This window comes from Mchenga conophoros, linkage group LG1 (assembly GCF_057382185.1).
Source record: "Mchenga conophoros isolate Kocher_MC1m ecotype Shallow Benthic linkage group LG1, M_conophoros_male_GT1.1, whole genome shotgun sequence".
NCBI classification, from domain to species: domain Eukaryota; kingdom Metazoa; phylum Chordata; class Actinopteri; order Cichliformes; family Cichlidae; genus Mchenga; species Mchenga conophoros.
In genome coordinates this window covers 33411103-33424313 of record NC_140526.1, presented here as the reverse complement: position 1 = coordinate 33424313, position 13211 = coordinate 33411103, and positions in this window count along the sequence as shown.

Here is a 13211-nt window from a genome sequence, read left to right as displayed (position 1 = left end):
GACTATCTCACTTTTTATTTGCTGAACTCTTCTTTCCAGAACTGCCATCGAGTCTCCTTGTCCTCTTTCCTCTGTCAGAGGCAACACCAAAGACCTTCTTGGCAGTTTCTATCCCAGTCATCTGGTAACCTTTCCCTAACACCCAGAGCCCGTCTCAACTCCTCAGCAAACTCTGCACATCATTCTTCCTTCTTTAACTTCCATCATTTAATCTTTGGCTCGCTTCCTCTCAATTGTTTCCACAGTCATCCAACAGACTACCATTCAATGATGCTTAGCTATAGTCTCCCCTGACACCACCTAGCAGACTCCTATTTTTTTAAAGGTAGCACCTTCTGCAAAGGATATGTTCCCCCCTCTTCTTGAAGTATCTATTCACAACAGCCATTTCGATCATTGTCACAAAATCCACCACCATCTGTCCTTCTGCATTTCTCTTCTTAACACCAAAAGTCCACAAAAGTCATCTCCAATCACCAGTCTCTCCGTTCTGAGGACGCTCTCTACTACTTCATCCAACTTATTCCATATTTCCTCTTTCTCTTCCAATGACAACATTTAACACCACCCCTTTGAGGAACTCCTGATCCTGTCTGACACTCTCTTCACTTCCACAACACTATTCACATTCCTTCAACATTACCCCTACTCCATTTCTCTTCCTGTCTACACCATTGTAGAACACTTTGAATGCACTTTCGGTGGCCTTGGTTCCCTTCCACCTGGTCTCCTGGACAAACAGCACACCTGAAATATATTATTTATGTGGATGAACATTACAATTCACTCGTTACTAATAGCTAAAAAAGAAAATATGTAAATCTGACAGAAATCTGAGTTCATAATGTGTTAAACTGCTAAGCCCAATAGTGTGTTTGGCACCAACATTTCAAGAGAGGAAATAAAAAGACCTGCAGATATCAAAATAAACTGAGAAAATTGGAACAGCAAAATAGCAGTCATGAAATGATTCTTGTTATGGTCTAGCAATATTTTCAGATAGATAGTGCAGAGATGCTAATGGGTGTCTCTCCTATTTTAACTATTATTTGCAATGGAACACGAGGAATGTGCTTTTTTTCATCTTTTAGCATTATGCAAGCGACTGCTTTAATTCCCCCATCATACTCCAGATACAATCTAATAATTCAGATGATTCATTTGGTTTAGAGAAAACTGTTTGGAATAAATAAACTACAGCGACAATAGCATACTTAGGGTAGTGTAATTCACCCTAAATAGTAGAATTTGTTTTGCTCGTGCCTCTTTTTTTTTTTTTTTAAATAAATAGGACAGGGGGAATGAATGAGAGAAAGAGGGGGAGAGAAAAAAAGAAAACCAAAGGGGAGAAGAGACGGTGAGAAGGGGGGGGGAAGAGAGAGAGAGAAAAAAAATAAATAAATAAAAAAAAATAAAAAAAACTCCTGGGTCACCTGTATGGAGAAAAAAAAAAACAACAACAAACAAACAAAAAAAACAAACAGAGGAGACAGCAAACAACAAAGAGCAACATAATAATAGAGAAAACAAAGCACCATCACAATAAACTAGCTAGTCATAGATATCAATAGTTACTAAATAATAAACGATATTGTGCAGCACGCAAGATAGACAGCGCACAGTGTGCTTTGAGGCAGCAGCCAAGAAAGCTTTAGTCCGCGTCTGTGAATACCCATGTGTGCATACCTGTGTGGATCAGCATGCTTGCATTCCAAAGGTTTCTCCATGTAATGATCTGCTAGGGAGTGTGGGGGGGCCACAGCCCCGTCCTCCAGGGTGTGAAGCGGGTATGGAGGAGATCAAAACTCCAGACATCCAGAGGCCCCCAGAACATAAGAGACCATGGAAGACCAACAGAGGGGCAGCCGCGCCACTGTTCCAGTAAGAGCTGAGGAGAGTCCCAGATGAGGGCTCGCCCAGCAGCCGTGGAGCAGAAGTCAGGGGGAGTTGCAGTGACGCGCCCGTGAGCTCCGCCGGCCCCCAGCTGTGCCTGAGTGACCGAGCCCCAGGCCGAGAGGCCGGGGGCACCCCACCTCCAAAGGGGCCCGAGCGAGCCCCAGGCCCCAGGCCCCAGGCCCCGACAAGCGGCCGCCAAGGAGTGAGCCGGTGTGTACCCGGACGCCCACCCCCAGACACAAAGAACCACCAACACACCGACACCTGAGGGAGTCCGCCACCGGCAGGGGAAGTGGTGGTGGGTGGAGATAGGCCTCCAAACCTTGGAGGGCCTGAGATGTCCCCAGAGAGGTGGCGTCTGATACCCAACCTGACATATAGACACAGACATACAGGCACACACAGACACAAACATCCATTCCCACCCTCATGCTCTCATATGCACTCACTCCACACTCAACCAACGTGGAGACAGACATAAAGAGACGCTGTACACACAATCACACTCCCCAAGCGTACTCTACAAACCGGGTCTAGGTACCCTTGCCCCTGGAGGGGGGAATTGCACCCAGACCCAGGTGGTGTTACCCTTTTCCCTGCGGTGGGGAGAGGCAGACCACCCCGACTCCGCAGCAGCAGGGAGGCCCCACACCCCAGACCGCAGTCGGACGGCCAACTCCTCCTACTAGCCCTCCCACTCCAGCAGGCCGCAGAGAATGGGGGTGGGAGAAGACTCCAAACCTCCCTCCACCCGCTCATTGTAGTGTTGATGCATATGTGTTCTAAGGTGCAATTAAAACCCAGGAGGGCATGGAGCTACCTGCCAAGGAGCAGCAGGTAAGCGCATAGTCCCTCCTGCTGGCCCTCAATGACTAAGTGTATTTAAAATTGAGAGGTGGGCAACGACGTCAGGGGTGAGGTATACACCCTGATGGTAATTTGGACTCTGTGATTGTGCCCACCCCCAAGATCCTATATGTATGTGTAATGAGAGTGTGAATAATGTGAATGTCTAAGTTGTGGGATAAAATTGAGGCAGAGGCAGCCAGAAGGGGACAGGGGGGGGGGGGGGGGGGTAGCCTCCTCTGCACCCTGGTGACATACCCCCACTCCAAGGCCCTGCATGTGTGGGTGGTTGTGGAGGAGCGGGAAGAGGGAGGCAGCTGGAGATGGGGAGGGAAGGAAGGGAGGGGCAGGTAACCCCTCCCTGGGGCCAGCTCCCCCGCTGACCCCAGTAGGCACTCCCACCCTCCGCGACCCACCAGGGAAGGGGGGCCCAGGCCCATCAGACCGGGGCCCAGTGCAGTAGCGCCCTCCGGCTCCACAGAGCCCTGGACAGTCCACCCAACCCCACCACAGAGAAAACTGCACCCACCCCACCATCCACACATCTTCCAGACTACATAAGACGGTAAACGCCCAGGCTGAGATCTTCCTCCACCTCTCCTGTATCTCCCCCTCCTGCAGAGAGTTCCTGAAGAGAAGAAAGCTCCTGCAAGATGTGACCATCCCCCCCACCAGTTGAAGAGCCCCCCAGGTGGCTCGACGCACCGGCGGCACCCTGCTCCAGGGCCGGGCCCCCATGCACCCACCCGCCCACAACCCCGGCAACACACCAACCAGGACCCAAGCCCCCGAGGCCCGGCCCGGGCCCCAGCCCAGAGACGGAGCGCCCCCAGAACCTCACGCCCATCCCAGACCGACCCAGGGGCAGCCAGGTTGCCAGGTCAGTAACCCACGTCCGTCAGCACAGACCCTCCCCTAGCCCCGCTGCACGCAGCCGCGAGGAAACAGTCACCTGAGAGCCAACAGAGCCCCCAACCGGACGTGACCGCTACCCCGGGTTGAGCCCCCCAAGGAAGATGCCTCCGGGGAACCCCCCGACGCCCTAAGCCTGTCCCTACCCCCTCACCAATCACAACAGTGAAGGCGGGACCAAACTATGACCCCCCACCCCCACTAGGTGATGGAGCTGATAAAAGGGGCCCAGAGCAATTGATCTAATGTGGTGGCAGAGGCTGTGTCAAGACTAATGTAATCTAATAGATAATTTCTATATTGGTTAGAATTAAGATTATTTTTATTTTTCCAGTTCATGAGGACTGTTTTCTTGGCTATGCATAGGGCAGTGAAGATCATATGGGCTATATTCTTTTCTGAAGTGACATTATCTAAGCTGCCCAGTAGACACACTAAGGGGGAAGTTGGAATGTTACATTTCAGACACTTTGATAAGTCTTCACATATCTCGCGCCAAAACTTTTGCACTGGTGGACAGAACCAAAGAGCGTGGATGTAATTGTCTGGTGTATTGCCTTGACAGTGTGAGCAGTTGTTGGAAGATGTAAAGCCCATCTTGAACATCCGATGACCTGTATAGTGCACTCTATGAAGTATTTTGTATTGTATTAATTGCAGACTGGGATTTTTAATTAATTTAAAAGTTTCGTGCCTCTTTTTGCCCCTATGTGTCTTCTGGCTTGCACCCTTTTCCAGATTCATTTCTTTTCCACCCTGTGTTTCTAGTCTGCTGCTCACCCCTCCCCCTCTGCCCGTGCTCTCTTCCCTGCTGTCACTGTGTGACAGATCGATGCTGTATCCGTTCGGCTTCCCCTTGCAACTGTATTCTCCTGGTAATTGAGCTCAGCTGGTCTCCCAGGGGGCCACTGATTTTCACAGGCGCTTCTAGGAGCACACTCCCTCTTCTGTCATCTACATCATCCCTTGCTCCTTCCATCCAGCCTTTTATTTTGCTTTCTTCTGCCATCCCAATTGCAGCTGCCACCTGTAAAACTTCTAAAACCAATACCCAAAAGCTGTAATTGGTTTTGATTCCACCTGCTATGTCATCTCACTCTCCTTCTACTGCCTACTGAGTATGGCTACGCTGCACTCTCAAACAAATATTTCCCCCTTTTACAAATCCAAAATTTGGGATTTCAAACAATGACACAGAGAGAAGAAACAGACTGTCAGCTTCTGCCAGTTTGCTTGAAACTTTGTGGGGCTGTAAGCCTTACAGATGGAAATTTATATTAGGGCTGGCTGCCAGAGCCCCTTAAACCATGACATTTTTAGTTAGAAAAGCCATTTAATTTAAAGTTAATCCTATCAAATGGGGTAGGACAGGCAGACCTCAGAGGTATACTTTTTTGTCTTATCATGTGTACGTTATTTTATCATTTTTCCCAACTTGGTCAATCACTTTTCTCCTTATGGCTTCATATCAGTGTCTCAGATTGTATTAATTATTTTTGAAAAAAAGCCACATCAGCCATTTTGAAGATAATGCAAATTATTTTACTTAATGAAATGAAATGTTTCACCACTTTATACACTTTATTTTTGGCTTAAACACCAAAAATAAAGTGTATCAAGTGGTGTTTTTGGTGTTGGCAAAAGTTTTTCCTTAAAATCTTCCATTACGTGATGCATGTTGCATCTATTTTGTGATTATGTGCATGCATATATGTGTGTGGTAGAGATGAAGTATGAAACTGAGCGTGGAACCAGAACTTTACAATTATATTTTAATTACACTGTGATTGGAGGATTCCTATGGCTGCATTAATGAATTAATTATTTTTAAATGTGCATGAGGAGATTTTAAATGTTTGGTAATATGTTGGACAGCTGATAGGCAAAAGAGATTTGTTAACAAAAAAAAGCCCCAAAAACAAGACAGGGAAACAAGATGATTAAGATAAATGATTGATTAATCAGACTGGGAGGACAAAGTGGCAGTCATATAATGCATGAGAGCATTTCAATTGTATGGAGTAGAAAAGGCTAAAAATATGAATCAAAAAATGACATTTACATATTAGACTATCTTTTCATAATTTGAAATAACATGAAATATAGAATATGTGACATGGTATTATAAATGTTCTCTGACATGTGTCTAGCCAGTGCAGATGAGCATTATTTAATGAGTTTCTACTCTCCAAACAACTTTGTAAGTGCTTACACCTGCTTTATCTGTGTGTACCAACTTCACACTGTCACTGATGTCACATTTAAAGGAGCAGCAATTTTTTAAAATCTAGACATTTTCTTAGGGATCCCTTATAGACAACAAAGGTGGGCATGATTTTTTTTGTTTGCAGCACCCTGGGCTCCTGTCAGTTACAACAACCAGTGTGGTGCATATCTCATGACCTGCACCTCCATGTCCAGCAACATATCCAGTTTTCCTTCAAAACCTTTGTTTTTTCGTGTGTAGAAAAACCTTTAAACTTGTTGTTAATGTTGAGAAAGGGTACATTTTATTCAGAACCATTTCCTAAACCAAAACAAATAGTTTGGATGGGTACAATGAATCAAATTAATGAAAAAAAAAATACAATCAGCTATGCTTTGAAATAAGTTAACTATGATCTTCTGTGTTATGTATGATTCAAAAGTGTTGTTGATTCAGATCTTACACATACAAAAACCTAATTGGTTTCTAACTTACTTTGTGAAAACTATATAATGCAATGGGCAGCAGAGTGTATCTGGACAGCCTGTGGCTCTGAAGGTGCCTGCTGATAGAAGACTAATGTGGCATAACCATGTCTATCAGCATGACCTCTTCTCTTTGTCCAGTGGCTCATAAATAATGCTAGCAGCTTCTTGTACATTTTTCAACTGATTTTCAGTTTAACTTTTCCCTTGACTGAGTACTCAAACTCAAACATTTTGGATACTCTATTTTAAAATGGGAAAAAAATTGAACCACAGTAAAACGAGTAGCTAACAGGACTAAGTGCCAGAAAAATGCCCCTCAGCTGAAATTCACAGGTGTTGTTTTTTTTTTTTAATTTATGCTAGTTTTATTTTTTCTGTTAGCTATGTTTAATGTTAATGCAAATCAACTAGAGTTCTGTTGTACACACCCTGCCAAGCTTCATTTGAAAATTTGTAGTTGAAAGTTTGTCATTAAAGCCACTAAATAGCACACTATTGCCTGTCTCAGTTTCACTGAATATGTAGGGGAGAATACAAGGGAACAAAACTGTAAGTTACAACAGAAATCCTGAGATCACTGCCCTTTGATGTCTATCAACTATTGTAAGCACACTACTGAAAATGATTTTTAGAATAAATAGTATTTTAAATTATCTTTTATTCTCATGGCTGCTATAAATATCTAGTGCTGTTTCAGAATGTAGAGCATTTGTAAGAAGTATGAATTGGAAGGTCACTTGGAGCAGCATTGAAGAGTGAGTGATACATGCTGTTGAGAATGAAACATATAAAGAAGAACTGGGCCCTCTTCCAGGGCCCTATTCCAAGAAGCGGGTTTAACAACCTTGATTGTTAAGGCTGAGTTGAGGGAAACTCTGGGTTTTTCTGTTCCAGAAAGAGAGTTAAGTAAAACTGTACAAACTTTGTCAGACTTTGTGAACTTAACCTGCTCCCTGGAAGGTTTTCTTCAACAAACTTTCTTTCTGACTCCTCCCTCCTGTTGCACCTGAAACTTCTGACTGACACAATTTTTAATGTCTTCATTCAGAAAGTCGCCATCAAAGAGCATAGCAGAGCAAATTAATCTGCATAAATTTACATTTTTGCAATCCGCGAAATCCCATGTCGACATCCTTATTTTTATTTTTTCTACTAATCAGTCGTCAACGTAAGGACAGAGAAAGCAACTGCATTGCAGTCTGTAACTGTTAGTAGTAAGAGCTGTTAGGCCCATTTTCTTGCACTGGAAACATCTATTGTACATCACTGGATCATTTACCATACTGTATATTACTGTAGCAATCACTGTCGTGGCGGCTGCAGCTCACGAGGTAGAGTGGATCATCAACCAACTGGAAAATCGATGGCTCGATCCCGGGTCTCTCCAGTCTGCATGTCCTTGGGCAACATACCAAGCCCAGAGTTGCCCCTAATACATCCATTGAAGTGTGACTGTGTGTGTGAATGTTGGACAAGGTGCTTGGGTACAGAAAAAAAGAAAAAAACCCTTACATATATCAGCGAGTACGCAATTGGGTGACTGAGGCTTGTAAACATGTTTTGAGTGCCCAGTTAGAATATAAAAGATAAATAATAAATACGTTTTATTTAAATAAAACTTATCTCCATCCACCCATCTTCTTCCGCTTATCCGGGGCCAGCCTAGGCAGAGAAGCCCAGACCTCCCTCTCCCCGGCCACCTCCTCTAGCTTGTCTGGGAACACCAAGGCGTTTACAGGCCAGCCGAGAGATAGAATCCCTCCATGGGTCTGCCCCAGGGACTCCTCCCATTGGGAAATGCTCGGAACACCTCACCTAGGAGGCGCCCACGAAGCATCCTTGGCAGATGCCTCATCCACCTCAACTGGCTCCTTTCGATGTGGAGGAGCAGCAGCTCTATTCTGAGCCCCTCCCAAATGGCCATACTTCTCACCCTATCTCTAAGGGAGAGGCCAGCCACGCTTCGGTGGAAGTCCATTTCTGCCGCTTGTATCCGCGATCTCATTCTTTCGGTCACTACCCACAGCTCGTAACCGTAGGTGATGGTAGTGACATAGATCAACTGGTAAATCGAGAGCTTCGCTTTTACACTCAGCTCTCTCTTCACCACGGCAGACAATTACAGCATCCACGTCACTCTCCTGCTCCATTCTCCTGGCACTGATGAACAAGACACCTAAAATACTTGAACTCCTCCACTTGGGGAAAGAACCCTTCCCTAACCTGGAGTGGGCACTCAAATGTTTTCCAGCTGAGGACCATGGCGTGAGATTTGTAGGTGCTGATTCTCTTTCACACTGCTTCACACTCTACTATGAACCATTCCAGTGGGAGCTGGAGGCCATCATCCGATGAAGCCAAAAGAACCACATCATCTGCAAAAAGCAGAGATGTAATTCTGAGACCACGGAAGTGGAAGCCTTCGGCTATTTGGCTACACCTAGAAATTCTGTCCATAAAAATTCCGAACAGAATCACTGATAAAGGGGAGCTCTGACGGAGTCTATTACCTAATGGAAACGAGTCTGACTTATTATAATCAGTCACATTGATGGAAAAACATTTGTCACAGGTGAGATCATCAAGATGGTGTGTGCATTAAAGTGAAGTCGAGGCTGAAATGACTTTAAGACTATAAAACCGAACTAAACATGTTTTAAAGTGACCTCTTATATGCAGACAGCAAACTGTGCCTTGGTCAGAGTCCATTTGGACAGCAACAGAGATCTCAAATAGATAAGGAAAATAGAGACATACTGGGTCTGTTCATTGTGCCCTCGTTTTGTCCAGACACGATCTCTATTCCTTATTCAAAATGGCTTATCTTTCCAAATTCATATTGAAATTATTCAAATCTAGGAGGCTATCATGCACATAGTTTTGTAAAAACTTTTTTTTGACACATTTTCTTTATTTATAAAACTTTACATTAATTGAACATTAATTTTCTTTTATTAACGCTCTCTATTATTAACAGCCACTCAGCAAAATATCTCTTCTACTGTTGTGAGGGAGCCATCATCAATCAGTGAAGACTGATATTAGCTTCTATTATCTACATTTTCATCAAACTAATAATTGCATCCTGTTTAAGATAAACGTCATGTTCCTTAGTGACACATATTGAGATCCCTTGTTCCACTGGATTAAAATTTAGCTGTTGCTCTTTCTTTACACATTACCATAGTGAATCATGGCCACAGCTCATGATGGCTTTCTTTTCTCTAGTTATACACGCCAAGTTTCTGAAATGAGTAGACGATGTCAGAGTTAATAAAGTTTGAGTTGAGTTTAAATTTAGTTTAAAATGTTGAACATGCTTCCTGGAATAGGGCCTGGTTAGAAGAAGTCCCAAACACAGATGAAGTGAAGGGAGCCAAATCCAGGGAAACACACGAGACACTAGAGACAGAAAAAAGAATGAGAATAAAATCAAAACTCAATATTATCACAAAAATCAGACCTAAACATGACAACAACAGAGCAGAGGTGGAACAGTACTGTTTATATAATATTTGATATTATTTATTTAAAAACTTAAAATAAGGAAACTTGTGTTTGGTTGATTAATCCTTTGCTGTAAAAAAGCTTCTTGGCAATAAACCTTGGTGTTGGAAAACCTAGTTATCTCCCTGTAAATGATGCCAAAAACTTGCCAAATCTTCTTTGCCAATGCCAAACAGCTTTATTCTGCTTATGACTCTTATTTTGAGTTTCTCGTACCTCAGGTGTTGACAATCAGGTGCCCTATTGGCATCACATCTAGGCCCCTTTTCTTTTAGATTTCTTTTAGATTTTTGATCGACTCACCACAGATCTCCATGGCTGGTTTCTCCTAGACTGGTTTTCCACACACCCCGGAAAACCAGCCTGAGATCAACTGGTTTTCCGAGGTGTGTGGTTGTCGTGATAGCAACACGTCCGAGCGTAATTAATATGTGACATGAATGCTACAACAAAGGTGGAGTTCAAGGCAAGAATATACCTGCTGCTCGGTCTGTGGCTTTTTGTCAGACTTGAGGGACCACAGTGTTGTTTTTTGTTGCCATTTCCCTCGTTACCGGGTTTCAAAAATGGCGGTTTTGATTTTTGTGAAAAGGTCTCTCATGACTCATTGAGTGACACTACTGACCAGCCAGTCGATGGCTGGCGACGTCACATTTTCGCACCTTTAGCTGCTCTATTTCCATGTTGTGGACCCAAAAAAACAGGGTTTGACCTTTGGTTTCATTCTATAATACTGGAGTTGAAGGTTTGAGAGTGTTTGACCTCTTAAGCCCCAACGCCCCCTGATACGGGGGCAAAAGGCAGGAGATCAGGTAGGCTTGGGGCTTAAGAGGTTAAACAAGAGAGAAAAGTATGAAAATGTTCATGCCTGTCTGAGAAAAGCATGTAGTGAGGGGTTTTACAGCCTTTAAACATCTATAATAATTGTAAAAAATAAAGCTGGCTACTTCGCGGATTTCACCTATTTTTGGAAAGTAACTCCCGGGATAAACGAGGGACCACTGTACTTACTGAATACACTTGAACCCATGTGAGAGCTTGGTTCTCCTGTTTGTGCTGGAGTGACCAACACAACCTCATTGGCTGACTTGCAACAATAATGGTTGAAGAATGGGCTGGCCAACAGTAGCAAGTGATCAAACTGGTTACCAGCATGAGGAGGAGGTACCGGGCTGGTGTGGCTGTGTGTTATGTGTATTATATTTTCCACATGCTACTGAAGCTGCTGTTTGTTAAATGAAGAAGTTGTTAGGTAGTCAGCATATCTTGTGTCTTCACACAACCAATCAATCTAATAAACAACACCAAATGAGAGTCAAAAGCAGAATGAGCTGCTTGGCAGCAGCAAAGAAGATTTAGCTTTTTCATGGGCACAGCCCACATACTCGACTCTAGAGTTCAACCCACAAATGCACAGTTTAAGGGGGAATAAACAGGCTTTCCAAAGGTATAAGATGTATTGCCAAGATGCATTGTACAAAAAATTTATAATAATAACCAAACACACATTTGCTTACTTTTTATGCCAAGTTTATTTAGCAACATTTGCCTGTTTTACATCATCGCCTTGCTCAAACTCCCAAACTCATTCTCAAGGTTTACCAAGTAGCAGCGGTCCCCAGCCTCGTCCGTGAGTCGTTTGGTACCGGGCAGCGAGAGTTGAGGCTCAGGTGTGAAATGTATGGTTTTCAGGGTTTCTATCGGTTTCCAGCGTTATTTTGTTATCATTTTTATCATTAACTCGGTTTTCCTGGGTCTTTTTACGTGTGTTATGAATAACACTTCTATTTTTCAGTAGTGATACTACTTTTATTTTGTTGTATTTATCCACGACACCTTAAAGGTCCGTGGCGCAAAAAAGGTTGGGGACCGCTGCCTTATAGCATTGTTAGGCACTAAAACTGATTCAAGTGACATTTCAATTGAAGCAACAACAAAATTTGATTAAATAACAGACAATGGGAAAGAAATATATTCAAAAGAAAAACAATTTTTCTGACACTGGAAGGTTCAGAGCATTCCTTTTCATCATATTATACCTAAACAGGACCTCTCTGTCTGTGTTCTTTGTAATACAGTTTCCGAGATATCTCTCAATTGAATGAAGGTGTGCACTCTGTATAGTGTTCCTGTTGCCTCTCTTATGGCAGATTTACTGAACACTTTGTCTGCTGTAGCCTGTCTGAGGCACTGATTCACAATGCTTTTGAACATTGCTTTCTAGTGTGCAACTATTGCCTGTACATTGCGTGTACATGATTTATCATGTGAGTATTAGAAGTTTCACTCTGAAGTGTGAACAAACCTCTCATTAACTTCAACTAGATTTTAGATCTAGATTTTTTTGCCACTGGAACACCTGGATAGGTTAATCTGAAGCTTTCATTGCTAAGTAGCTGCACTATGTGGGCCAGTCTGTTAGGGTCAGACAATTGTATTTTTTTTATTGTGATATTGTATATCATTTACATTATCAGACTGCTAATTGATGTGCTTATTACTGATGACTGGACAGAGGGTAACAGCTGGCATAATTCATAAATGTTAGCATAGCTCATCTAACAGCACATGTACTGTGTTTTTGGTTCATTTTGTCAGATGCATATACCTGTGAAGAACTATACAAGTGCATTAATTTCTCTGTTTTAAAACTGAGAATATTATATGTTATACTTAGGATTAAGAATGCCAGACTACAAATGTAGCTGCCAAAGGACTGGGAGGAAAAATGAATACAACAAACATAAAAAGCTGTGAAGTAATAAAAGGAGCATTAAAGTATTCCAGATAAAATGCTGTGACAGACCACAGGGTGATACTTTTTAAATCTCCCTTCAGGCATTGGGTGAATGGCTAGCCTGTCCAATGTGAATAAATTAGAGGATAGTTTTATATTTTATACTGAATGAGCCAAGATGAACTTGGAATAGGAAATCAAATGGCAAATCCCTTTGGCTGATGCAGAAAACAAAGAATACTGTGTGCATATTCTTTGACGTTTTTCTCTGAATATTTTTTAAGATTCCTGGAAGCACAATTAGACATATCCAGAATGGCTAACTGATGGTTCAACAATCCTGATCCCTAAGGATTCCCTAGTTCAACTAGGCCAATTATCTGCCTCAGCTCCTGTCAGGCGTCAGATACCCTGCTGGGATTATAAACATAAGCGGACATATAAGCCAATGACATCTAAATATGAAAGCTCATAGCATGCATGGAGTCCAGCACCATGTAAGACTGTATGCTAAGCTGAAGGACTAGTGAGTTTCAGAACCTCGATCTAGGGTGAAACAACAAACAATGAATACATCTATAACATGACCAAAACTGATCACGTGCTTAGTGAATACCTA